The sequence below is a fragment of the Mirounga angustirostris genome, unplaced genomic scaffold, assembly GCF_029215605.1.
Source record: "Mirounga angustirostris isolate CCGP_5_RB_7025 unplaced genomic scaffold, mMirAng1.0.hap1 SCAF_9, whole genome shotgun sequence".
Lineage (NCBI taxonomy): Eukaryota > Metazoa > Chordata > Mammalia > Carnivora > Phocidae > Mirounga > Mirounga angustirostris.
The window spans coordinates 65,394,785-65,407,761 of record NW_026991717.1 but is presented as its reverse complement, the minus strand read 5'-3'; positions in this window follow the sequence as shown (position 1 = coordinate 65,407,761).

Here is a 12,977-nt window from a genome sequence, read left to right as displayed (position 1 = left end):
GTGCTTATAACTCTGACATGCACAGGTAGTCCAACAAGGAGGAAGAAAACATTAGCCCTAACAAAGGAGTAATTTATATCAGCAATCCAAATCAGATTCTGCCTCCTTCCCACCCTAGAATACATGTACACATATGGAAAATTGTCAACTCAGTAAAGATAGGTAATCTCCATTCTATTTAGGAAACTGAGGCTTAAAATGGTTAAATAATGGTGGTGTACAATTTAAACCCAAACAAATGATCGAAAGTCTGCAATAATAACCTACACACTACTACTTCTCAGGTGTTAAAAAGAAAAGAGTTTCTCTAATGTGAGTTATTTGATTTTTTTAATGGGTAACAAAAATAAATACATGAAACATAGTAAGTCCCCAAAATACTATCTTGAGTCTCTTAAGTTCTGACCAGCTCCCACCCACATTTCCAGAGAGCAAAAGGAAAGGAAATCCACATAGTAACTTTGAAACATTGCATTTTACCTCTGCTTACTAAAACTCCAGCAGTAAAGAAATATTTGCAACATAATACTACGGAAATATAGTAAACTCATCATAAGGTCATTTTCCTGAAGAAGCAGTTTTTTCAAAGTAAATAGAGATGAAAGAACAGATGTATAATAAAACGAATCCACACACTTTCTTTGTTCCTATTCTGATCGCCCACACATTCTGCTGCAAGAATATGTAACTACTCCCTGTTCTGGTTACCTCTGAGCATATCACTAAACAAAATTATTATATCCAATGGCTATTTTTAATGTACAAAATGAATCCTTTATTCACAGAGAGCAGTTGAAGATTTTAGCCCTGAAATTGTAACTTTTTTTCTTGTACAATATCTATGACTACTCAAAAGCTCAATCACAGCTTCTAATGAACACTTCCAAATCTTTTTCACATCTATGAACTATGTTTATCTTCATGCCTCTGGGAAGTAATAAAGATTATTCCTACCTTACAAATAGGGAAACAGAGTCACAGGTCGATGTAACTTAGTTAAGTGAACAGACTTGCAGACAAGACAGTACCTTAAAAATCATTAACAGCCCTCTTCTCAAAACTGTCACTGAAATGGATACCCATATATAAAAATAGAGAGCCTATATCAGCACTGGATACTGCCCAAGGGAACATCACACATCAGCATTCCTGAGTGGTCTGCTACGGCAGACATTACTAGAATGAAGAAGAGTCAACTCAATCCATAATCACTATGAAGCATCTAAAAAGTAAGTAGATGGAATCCCAGCAGAAATTGATAAACACCTTCTAATTTGATTGGGTGAAGATAACTAGAGACCACTGTGAGCAGAGATCACATGACAAGGCTTTTTCTTCTACTGGGCCTATCCAAGAATGAAAGAACTGCCATCCTGGTTTCTGCAGAGAACAGCTACAGTGAGCTTAAAACATAGCCTCCAAATCATTTTGCAATTGTTCTGTTTAAATGATGACATATATTTTAACCCTTCATATTGATCTACTTTTCAAAACATCAGCATATTTTCATATGCCAAGAGATGTTTTTTGTTTTGTTTTTTTCTACTTGCTTGGGTGGGGGTGGAGGTGTCTCTATGTTAATACGTGGATATTGGGTAGACTTTGTCTGAAAAATGTGATTCTATGTTTAACTCTGCCTTTTAGGTCCAGATGAAGGGATAAGGAAAAAGTTAATAGTTAGCTATAGTTTTACTTTGTCAGGTCAGACATTCAATAACCTAAATGGGGAACACCCTAGAATTGAGCTTGAGTACTTCTCCCATTGCAGGTTGGGGGGTGTTGTTGTTACAGTTACCTTCTGCTAGATAAGGAATATAAAAGGCAGATAAAACAAACACACACACACAGACACACACACACCTCGAAGGAATAATAGGAATTTCTAAATTTAAGAGAAATAGAGAGCAAATAGAGGAGAAAATAAGCTAAGAGGAGGAAGAAGAAGAATTTTCTGAAGAAAGATATACCTGGGGATCGAAGGATGCCAAATATACAAAATACCAAGACCAAATACTTGAGATTTGTATGGGAGCAATCCCAAACGATCACAAGAAGACAGAAGTATCAGGTAATGAGAAATAAAAGTATCAGTTGGTTAATAAGGCTGACTTGAGAACCCAGCTTAAATCCTAGACCACAACAGCACTCCCACTGGGTTAATCTTGAGTCAGACAGATATACCCATACAGCCACTAGCATGGCCATGTAACCACAGGCCTCCAGCACAGGTGCTTGCACTTACCACAGGGGTCAGAGAACACCGGACACGTATCCTCAGTGCAGGCTGGGTGCACTGAAGAAGAGACAGAGAGAGGGAAATGTTCAGAAGGATCTGACCATCATTTGCCAAACTCACAAATCGAACAATTAACGCATTCCAGGAAATGCAGAAAATAGGAAGAACGCTTATTCAAGGGGACCAAGGGTGTTACCAAGGATCCCTCATGGACCCCTGAGGCGAGGAAATAACACTTCCTTCCCCTCTCACCCCCCACTTCGTACACATCCTAGGCAAAACAGATCGAAAAGATCTACTAGAACTACTGTCTTGGAATTACACAGTAGGGGGGAAATTCATACATCCATTCCAGCAGAAAAGAAAACAAACAGACAAAACACACATTATCTCTAAAAGGAAAAAATAATCAAGTTGTCCTCCGTTTTTTTTCTCTCTTCAACATGAACTTTCCAGGACAAAATGGAGCATTAGCTATAGAGTTCTGAGAAAAAAGTATGACTCTAAGCCAAGAAACAACAGAAATACATTGCCAGGCATATTAGAAGAACAATAGAAATACATTGCCAAGAATACAGAGCTCAGAAACCTGCCACCTAATTATATTCCTCAAAAATTGTTCAAGACCATTCTCCAGCTGGTGGAGAGGTGGATCTAAAACACTTAAAAACATGAGCCACTATATTATAAAGGGGTACGGTAATAACCAAAAATATTAGTAGATCACAGTGGTGCTTGACTATTTCTTATAAATACATCCATCAAATTTCATACAAATGTCATAATATTAAATACCAAAAGGGAAAATTTATATTCTAAAAAATGAACAATAATCTGAATTTTGAAATCCAGAATTATACTACAATAAGCTAGAAATTTCGATATGGGGTGGGGAAAGCAACTAAAGTAAGTACATGTACCTAAATTTATCATTTTCTTGGAATCACTAGAAAGTGCTTCATTTTTAATTTAATAATTTGAAAAATGTTCTTAATATCTTAAAAAACACTAGTATATGTTCCTTCCATATTTCAAAGCACCAACAAAATAAGAAATATTAAAATATCTGAATATTAAAATAAAAAGAAAACACATTACTGAGTCATGAGTTGAAAAAGAAATCAAAGCTTAAATGATGGGCTATATATAATACAAATTTAAAAGGAGTATGTATACATAAACTAATTTAGACAAAGATATACTCACCACATACATTTAAGTGTTTTTAATAAAAAAGAAAAGAAAAAATAAGCAACTAAAAAGTTGAAGAGGAACAGGTATTAAATAGCAAATAGCAAATAAAAATAATATATAAAATAAACATAAGAAGAAAAGGTTCTTACAAAAATAGTAAAATAAAAAAGATCATAAATCTAAACAATATAGAGAACAGAAAAATCAGGAAAAAGTTTAAACTGTAAAAGAATACTATATGCAAAATCACAGGTCTTCTGAATAAAAAATCAGAAGGTTAATTTTTGAGGAAAACATAAATTACCAATATTGATTCATAAAAGAAGTAGATAATGCTCTGATAAGAAATGTTTATAAGTTATCAAGGTATTATATTCAAATATCTTTATACATTGATAAATTTATAGATTAGGCTTTCTAGAATTCTAAAGAATAAATTATTCTTATAACATATAAACAGTTCCAAAAGCTAGAAATAAAGTAAAATATTGATAATTCACTTTTACATAGCTAGCATAATGAAAATGTGGCAAAGAATGTATATTTAAAAAACAAAGGCTAGGAGTGCCTGGGTGGCTCAGTCAGTTAAGTGTCTGAGCCTTCAGCTCAGGTCATGATCTTGGAGTCCTGGGATGGAACCCCACAGGCTCCCTACTCAGCGGGGAGCCTGCTTCTATCTCTCCCTCTGCCCCTTCCCTACTCATGCTGTCCCCCACCCAAAATAAATAATTAAAATCTTTAAAAAACAAAACAAAAGCTGAGATCTAAAAGCACTCTGAAGTCTTTTTTCCAGTCTGTTGGTTTACTTTGTTTGTTCTAAACAAGTATAATACTCATAGAATGTATTACTAAAATATTTCAACTAGAGCTTAGATAGGGTTTCCAATGAATTTATAAATTATTGGTATAAATATTAATATCTTTACATGTCAGATTATCCCATCCAAGAGCATGGACTACCTTTGCATGACATATAGAATCTTACATTTTGTTAAATTTTCTGGTTGCTTGTTACTATTGATTTTTTATTAATTGTCATTAAGTCAATCTTATATCTGGAACTAGCCTTAATAATAATTCTGAATCTATGATCAGACAAATTATATTGGAATGTGAAAATAAAATAGACATTTACCAGTTATAGACTGACAAATATTCTGAATTATTATTAAAATATGTAATTCTAATGGAAGAAGAATGGATTCAGGAGTAAACAGCAATAATGAACAAAAACTTTTTTTAGAAAATTCATTATTGGGGCACCTGAATGGCTCAGTCGTTAAGCGTCTGCCTTTGGCTCAGGTCATGATCACGCGGTCCTGGGATCGAGCCCCGCATCAGGCTCCCTGCTCAGTGAGAAGCCTGCTTCTCCTTCTCCCACTCTCCCTGCTTGTGTTCCCTCTCTCGCTATCTCTCTGTCAAATAAATAAATAAAATCTTTTTAAAAATAAAAATTCATTATCAAGTCTAGGGGCACTTGGGTGGTGCAGTTAAGTGTCTGACTCTTGGTTTTAGCTCAGGTAGTGATCTCAGGGTTGAGAGATACAGGCCTGCATCAGGCTCTGCACTTGGTGTGGAGTCTGTTTGAAATTCTCTCTCCCTCTGCCCATCCTGCTCATGCTTTTTCTCTCTCTAAAATAAATAAATCAATCTGTTTTTAAAAATCACATATTTAAAAAAAGGAAAAAAAAATTCATTATTAAGTCTACCTAAGTGGGTTTTTAAAGTTTATTAATAATAATCTGGAAATAAAATTTCAGACAACATCAACATGGGGAGTCACGGTTGAAGGTACAGATGAAAGCAAAAGTATACTACTGTTCTTGAGTTATTTAAAAAGAATATGCATAATGATTAGAATATGATAGAAAAATACAAGTTCAAATGTTTATTAAAAATCTAAAAGTCCCTTTTCTCCTTTTCTCTTCCTTGGCAGAGGCAGAAGAGTGAGCCAGCTGTATTGATATGCTCAGCATGGCTGGAGCCAAGGAAGCAATTGCATGTTCAGGATTTTGGCTGCATACAGGGAGTTTGAGTGAATAAATAAATATAATGGGGGTAAAGAGAGCAATATTCCTCTTTGTCAAAGAAGGAAGTTATAAATATGAAAAAGGAGAGGACTAGAATAAATCCTGTGATGTTGGTTTGGTATTGGAAGTATTAATGTGAACACATAGTTTTTTATATAGCAAGAAAAATATAGAAATAAATATAGAAGTGTATGTGGATACACATATTCCCTACCTCTGTCCTAGAAGCCACGACACCTCAGTAAAAATGAACACACCGAGCATCCAAATCTTAGTTTCTACATACCTCTCCTCATTAAAAAGAATTAGGGAATCTTGTTGAAATGGCTGTGTCAGAAGAATGAAGGGGACAGATAAAAGGGCACAAAAGCAATCTGGAAGGGCCAAATCTCAAATAATCTAAGTATTAACATAAAAAATGATACTAATGGATTATAATCTGCTGAACAAAATGGCATTCCATATTATGTTTTAACATAAAAAAATAACAATATTAGGGGGAAACCAGAATACTTTATCTTACAATAGGATGCCAAGTAATAAATCTGGAAAAAATGGAATTGATAAACCCCTCTGATAATTATCATAATAACTATTTCAGGCAAATATCAGCAATGGATGCTAAAAATGGTAGGTAAAATTTTGATGAAAAAACAGGATATCTACAAAGTATCTCTCTAAACAAAGGCATACTCTAATTCTAATCTTGAAGAAACATCAAACAAATCCAAATTGAACAACATTATACAAAGAAACTGGCCTATAGTTTAAAGAAATACATAAAGGCCATAAAATGTAAGAAAAGATTAAGAGACTGTTCCATATTGAAAGAGACTGTAGACCCATGATGCCTAAATACAATTTAGATTGGATATTGGACGGGAATTTAAAAAGTAGAGGACATTATTGGAATAGCAATATATTTTAATGGTGATATTGTATCAGTGTGATTTCCTGATACTGATCGTTATAATGTGTTATGGCAGGAGTGTATCCTTGTTTGAAGAAGTGCGCACTAAAATATGAAGGGGTAATGGAGAACTTACGCTCAAGTATGTCAGCCAAAAGTGTGTGTGTATGTGTGACTAATGTAGTTTCAAAAAAAAAATTTTTTTTTTAAATGACCAGAATCTGGATAAAGAGTTTTTGGGAGTTCTTTGTACAATCATTACAACTTTTCTGTAAGTGTGAAATTATTTAAAAATAAGTTAAAGTATTTAATGGTAGCTAATGTAGAAACATAATGAGTTGAGTATCTTTCAAACCAAGAGAGAAAAAAAGGCAAAAAAATGAAAGAACAAAAAGCAAGTCTAGAAAGTAAAAATACCAAAAAAAGAAAAGATGAAAAAAAGAAAACCCAAACATAACAGTAGTGACCATGAATGTTAATGATTCAACCTCACTTTTTAAAAAGAGAGACTCTAATATAGCTATAAAAAAGCAAATTGCTGGGGCACCTGGGTGGCTCAGTCGTTAGGCATCTGCCTTCGGCTCAGGTCATGATCCCAGGGTCCTGGGATCGAGCCCCGCATCGGGCTCCCTGCTCGGCGGGAAGCCTGCTTCTCCCTCTCCCACTCCCCCTGCTTGTGTTCCCTCTCTCACTGTGTCTCTCTCTGTCAAATAAATAAAATCTTTAAAAAAAAAAAAAGCAAATTGCTATTATATGCTGTTTATAGGAGATACACCTAAAACAAATGTTAAAGGGAAATTATAAACACATAAATATAAAGTATATACTTTTATAACTTAAAAAGTTAATGTAGCAATATTAATCTCATTCAATATCATTTTTTAAAAGATTTTATTTATTTGAGAGAGAGTAAGAGAGCATGTGCATGAGTGGGGGAGGACGGGCAGAGATAGAGGGACAAGCAGACTCCCTGCTGAGCAGGGAGCCCAACACAGGGCTCGATCCCAGGCCTGAGATCATGACCTGAGCCTAAGGTAGTTGCTTAACCGACAGAGCCACTCAGGCACCTCTGTATTCAACATAAATGTAAAGCAAATGCATTAAAAGAGACTAGAAGTTTATATTTACAGAAGAAATAATAAATTGAGAAGATATAATACCCATAAACCTTTTGTACTTAAAACATACCTTCAAATATGCAAAGCATATTTGCATAGGATGGTATAACAAGGGGAAATACATTAACAAATACATAATGTTGGTGGGAGACTTCAGCAAAGTTTTCTTAGGAATCAGCATAAGCAGAAAAAAAGTATAGAGAGATTTGAAAAATATTCAACATACATTCTTTAAAAAACATTTGAAACATATGCAAAAATTGACCAAATTCTAGATAATATGCAAGATGAATCATGTAGTTTGCTTAATGACTACATCATGACTAAAAAGCATTTATTTGTGAAATGCAACAAAGGAGAATCTAAAAATGTAAATTATATATGTAATTCATTATGGGATAAAATTATATAGCATCCTACTTTAAACTGAAAAGAATTTGATAACTGTTAACATTCATTTATAATTGTAAAGATGGAACGTGGTAAGCTAGAAACCCAGAGGAATGCTCTTGATTTAATGAAAGGTATAAGACAAAACCCATGGCAGTCACTATGCTTAATGTGGAAATATTACAAGTCTTCCAATTAAAGTCAGGAATGAGATAAGAATGCTGCCATCAAGGATACTCTTATTGTATTACTATTTATATAAAACTAGATGTTCTAGTCCACAAGTATTATAAGAAAAAGAAATTAGATTAAAATATTGGAAAGGAGGAGATAAGGTGGCTGTTATATGTAGAATATGCAATTACCTACCTAGAAAACTAAAGAGAATCAATTATGAGCTACTAAACATAATATTTAGCAAGGTGAATGGATACAAGATTAACATATAAAAACAAATGGCTTGCCTAAATTCCAGGGAGGAAGAAAAAAGGTAACCAAATAAGTCAAAACCAAAGCAAAGTATATTGTGATGATGGTGGTGATGGTAAGTAGGGGATTTCAGAAACCACATTATTAAATTCCATAACAACAGGAAGAAAAAAATGACACATCTCCCAAGACTATAATAACAAAGTGAAATTGTAACCTTTTTTAAGAAAAATTTCTCTTTAAGAAACCTCAATTAACTCACTATGGAATCATTAACAATAGTTAATACCCTTCCTTACCACTATTAATTTTCACAATAATACATTTATCTACAAATGTTTTGTAGTTTTTAAAAAACTAAGTCACATAAGCAGTATTATGTGAAAAACAGGAGTTACTAGACAATTTATTAAAAATAAGAGAATTTGTGGAGCAAGATTGTGGAGGAGTAGGAGACCTAAATTTTGTCTGGTCCCAGGAATTCAGCTAAATAGGGATCAAACCATTCTGAACACCTACACACTCAACAGGAGATCAAAGAAAAGAATAGCAGCAACTCTCTGAACAGAAAAGCAACCACTTTCTGGAAGGTAGGATGTGTGGAGAAGTGAACCCGAGGCAATATTCGGGAGGATAGACGGTGGGGGAGGGGGCCTCCGTCGGCCGCTACTGGCAAATGATAGAGCAGCGGAGCACAAAAGTTGGCTCCGCTGAGAGATGTCACTCCAGTGGCTAAGTGGGGGGGGGGGGGGGTTGGACCCTTGCTGGGACAGTGTGGTCTCAGGACCCTCAGGGTCACAGAAAGACCAGGGTGCCTGAGTGCGGCAGAGCTCCCAGGTATCAGAGCAGGGAAGCTGCTGCAGAGACGGAGCTGAGGAGCGGGCTCTCAGCTCGGGGTTGTCATGAACTGTGATCCGTGGCACAGTCGGGCCACTGCTCCTCCAGCAGGGACCCAACAAGCGGCAGATCCGGGGAGACTCCCCTTCTTCCCCTGGGAGGAGCGGCGTGGGAGTGCACTGCAGGGATCTGCGGGGTTTGGAGACTCCACACGGGGTCATGGGCCAGAGACAGAAACGCTCGGTCATAGGCCAGGTGAGCATGGAGTGCCACAGGAGACCAGGGAGATGGGAGTGACTGACGGCTTTTCTCTGGGGGCGCACTGAGAGGCGGGGCCCTGAATTCTCGGCTCCTCTGAGGCGGAGATTGGGAGGCCGCCATTTTCACTCTCTGCCTCCAAAGCTGTACAGAGAGCTCGCAGGGAACAAAAGCTCCCAAGAGCAAACCTGAGCAGATTACTTAGCCCGGCCCCTGGCAAGGGCGAGGCAATTCTACCTCCAGCAAAGACATTTGGGAACCACAGCAATAGGCCCCGCCCCCAGAAGATCAGCAAGAACACCCAGCCAAGGCCAACTTTACCGATAGATGAGAACGGCAGAGGGGGATACAGCACGTAGAATTCATGGCTTTTTTCCCATGATGCTTTAGTCTTTCAAAGGTAATTTTTTAAATTCTCTTTATTTTTTCTTTTTCTATTTTTTAGTTGAATTTTATACACACACACACACACACACACACGTACAATGGAATATTATGCAGCCATCAAAAAAGGAAAGAAATATTACCATTTGCAACAATGTGGATGGAACTAGAAGGTGTTATGCTAAGCTAAATAAGTCAATCAGAAAAAGACATGTATCATATGATCTCACTGATACAAGGAATTCTTAATCTCAGGAAACAAACCGAGGGTTGCTGGAGTGGTGGGGGGTGGGAAGGATGGTGTGGCTGGGTGATAGACAATGGGGAGGGTATGTGCTATGGTGAGTGCTGTGAATTGTGTAAGACTGTTGAATCACAGACCTGTACCTCTAAAACAAATAATACATTATATGTTAAAAAAAAAAAAAAGATAGCAGGAAGGGTAAAATGAAGGGGGGAAATCGGAGGGGGAGATGAACCATGAGAGACAATGGACTCTCAGAAACAAACTGAGGGTTCTAGAGGGGAGGGGGTGGGGGGATGGGTTATCCTGGTGATGGGTATTAAAAAGGGCCTGTATTGAATGGAGCACTCAGTGTTATATGCAAACAATGAATCATGGAACCCTACATCAAAAACTAATGATGTAATGTATGGTGATTAATAAACATAATAAAATAAAATAAAATAAATGGAGGCTCTAACTGCTAGGATAAATGAGGCACAAGAGAGAATTAGTGATATAGAGACCAAATGATGGAGAATAGAGAAACTGAGAAAAAGAGAGATAAACAACTACTGGATCATGAGGGCAGAATTCGAGAGATAAGTGATACCATAAAGTGAAACATTAGAATAATTGGGGTCCCAGAAGAAGAAGAAAGAGAGAGAGGGGCTGAAGGTATATTGGAGCAAATTATAGCAGAGAACTTCCCTAATTTGGGGAAGGAAACAGGCATCAAAATCCAGGAGGCACAGAGAACCCCCCTCAAAATCAATAAAAATAGGTCAACACCCTGACATCTAATAGTAAAATTTACAAGTCTCAGAGACAAAGAGAAAATCCTGAAAGCAGCTTGGGACAAGAGGTCTGTAACCTACAATGGTAGATACATTAGATTGGCAACAGACCTATCCACAGAGATCTGGCAGTCCTGAACAATGGTAGAAACATTAGATTGGCAACAGACCTATCCACAGAGATCTGGCAGGCCAGAAAGGACTGGCATGATACATTTAGAGCACTGAATGAGAAAAATATGCAGCCAAGAATACTATATCCAGCTAGGCTGTCATTGAAAATAGAAGGAGAGATAAAAAGCTTCCAGGACAAACAAAAACTAAAAGAATTTGCAAACACGAAACCAGCCCTACAAGAAATATTGAAAGGGGTCCTCTAAGCAAAGAGAGAGCCTAAAAGTAACATGCACCAGAAAGGAACAGAGACAATATACAGTAACAGTCACTTTACAGGCAATACAATGGCACTAAATTCCTATCTTTCAATAGTTACCCTGAATGTAAATGGGCTAAATGCCCCAATCAAAAGACACAGGGTATCAGATTAGATTAAAAAACAAGACCCATCGATATGCTGTCTGCAAGAGACTCATTTTAGACCAATATCCCTGATGAACATGGATGCAAAAATTCTCACCAAAATACTAGCCAATAGGATCCAACAGTACATTAAAATGATTATTCACCACGACCAACTGGGTTTATTCTTGGGCTGCAAGGTTGGTTCAACATCCACAAATCAATCAATGTGATACAATACATTAACAAAAGAAAGAACAAGAATCATATGAACCTCTCGATAGATGCAGAAAAAGAATTTGACAAAGTACAGCATTCTTTCTTGATTAAAACTCTTCACAGTGTAGGGATAGAGGGTACATACCTCAATATCATAAAAGCCATCTATGAAAAACCCACAGCTAATATCATTCTCGATGGGGAAAAACAGAGCTTTCCTCCTAAGGTCAGGAACACAGCAGGGATATCTACTATCACCACTGCTTTTCAACATAGTACTAGAAGTCCTAGCCTCAGCAATCAGACAACAAAAGGAAATAAAAGGCATCTGAATCGGCAAAGAAGAAGTGAAACTCTCACTTTTTACAGGTGATACGATACTTTATGTGGTAAACCTAAAAGACTCCACCCCAAAACTGCTAGAACTCATACAGGAATTCAGTAAAGTGGCAGGATATAAAATCAATGGACAGAAATCAGTTGCATTCCTATACACCAACAACATAGACAGAAGAAAGAGAAATTAAGTAGTCGATCCCATTTACAATTGCACCCAAAACCATAAGATACCTAGGAATAAATCTAACCAAAGAGACAAAGGATCTGTACTCAGAAAACTATAGAATATTCATGAAAGAAATTGAGGAAGACACAAAGAAATGGAAAAACGTTCCATGCTCATGGATTGGAAGAATAAATATTGTGAAAATGTCCATGCTACCTAGAGCAATCTACACATTTAATGCAATCCCTATCAAAATACCATCAACTTTTTCCAAAGAAATGGAACAAATAATCCTAAAATTTGTATGGAACCAGAAAAGACCCCGAATAGCCAGAGGAATGTTGAAAAAGAAAAGCAAAGCTGGTGGCATCACAATTCTGGACTTCAAGCTCTATTACAAAGCTGTCATCATCAAGACATATGGTACTGGCACAAAAACAGACACATAGATCAATGGAACAGAATAGAGAGCCCAGAAATGGACCCTCAACACTATGGTCAACTAATCTTCGACAAAGCAGGAAAGAATGTCCAATGGAAAAAAGACAGTCTCTTCAACAAATGGTGTTGGGAAAATTGGACAGCTACATGCAGAAGAATGAAACTGGACCATCTCCTTACACCACACACAAAAATAGACTCAAAATGGATGAAAGACCCTAAATGTGAGTTAGGAATCCATCAAAATCCTAGAGGAGAACACAGGCAGCAACCTCTTCAACCTCAGCCACAGCAACTTCTTCCTAGAAACATCGCCAAAGACAAGGGAAGGAAGGGCAAAATTGAACTATTGGGACTTCATCAAGATAAAAAGCTTTTGCATAGCAAAGGAAACAGTTAACAAAACCAAAAGACAACTGACAGAATGGGAGAAGATATTTGCAAATGACATGTCAGATAAAGGGCTAGTATCCAAAATCTATAAAGA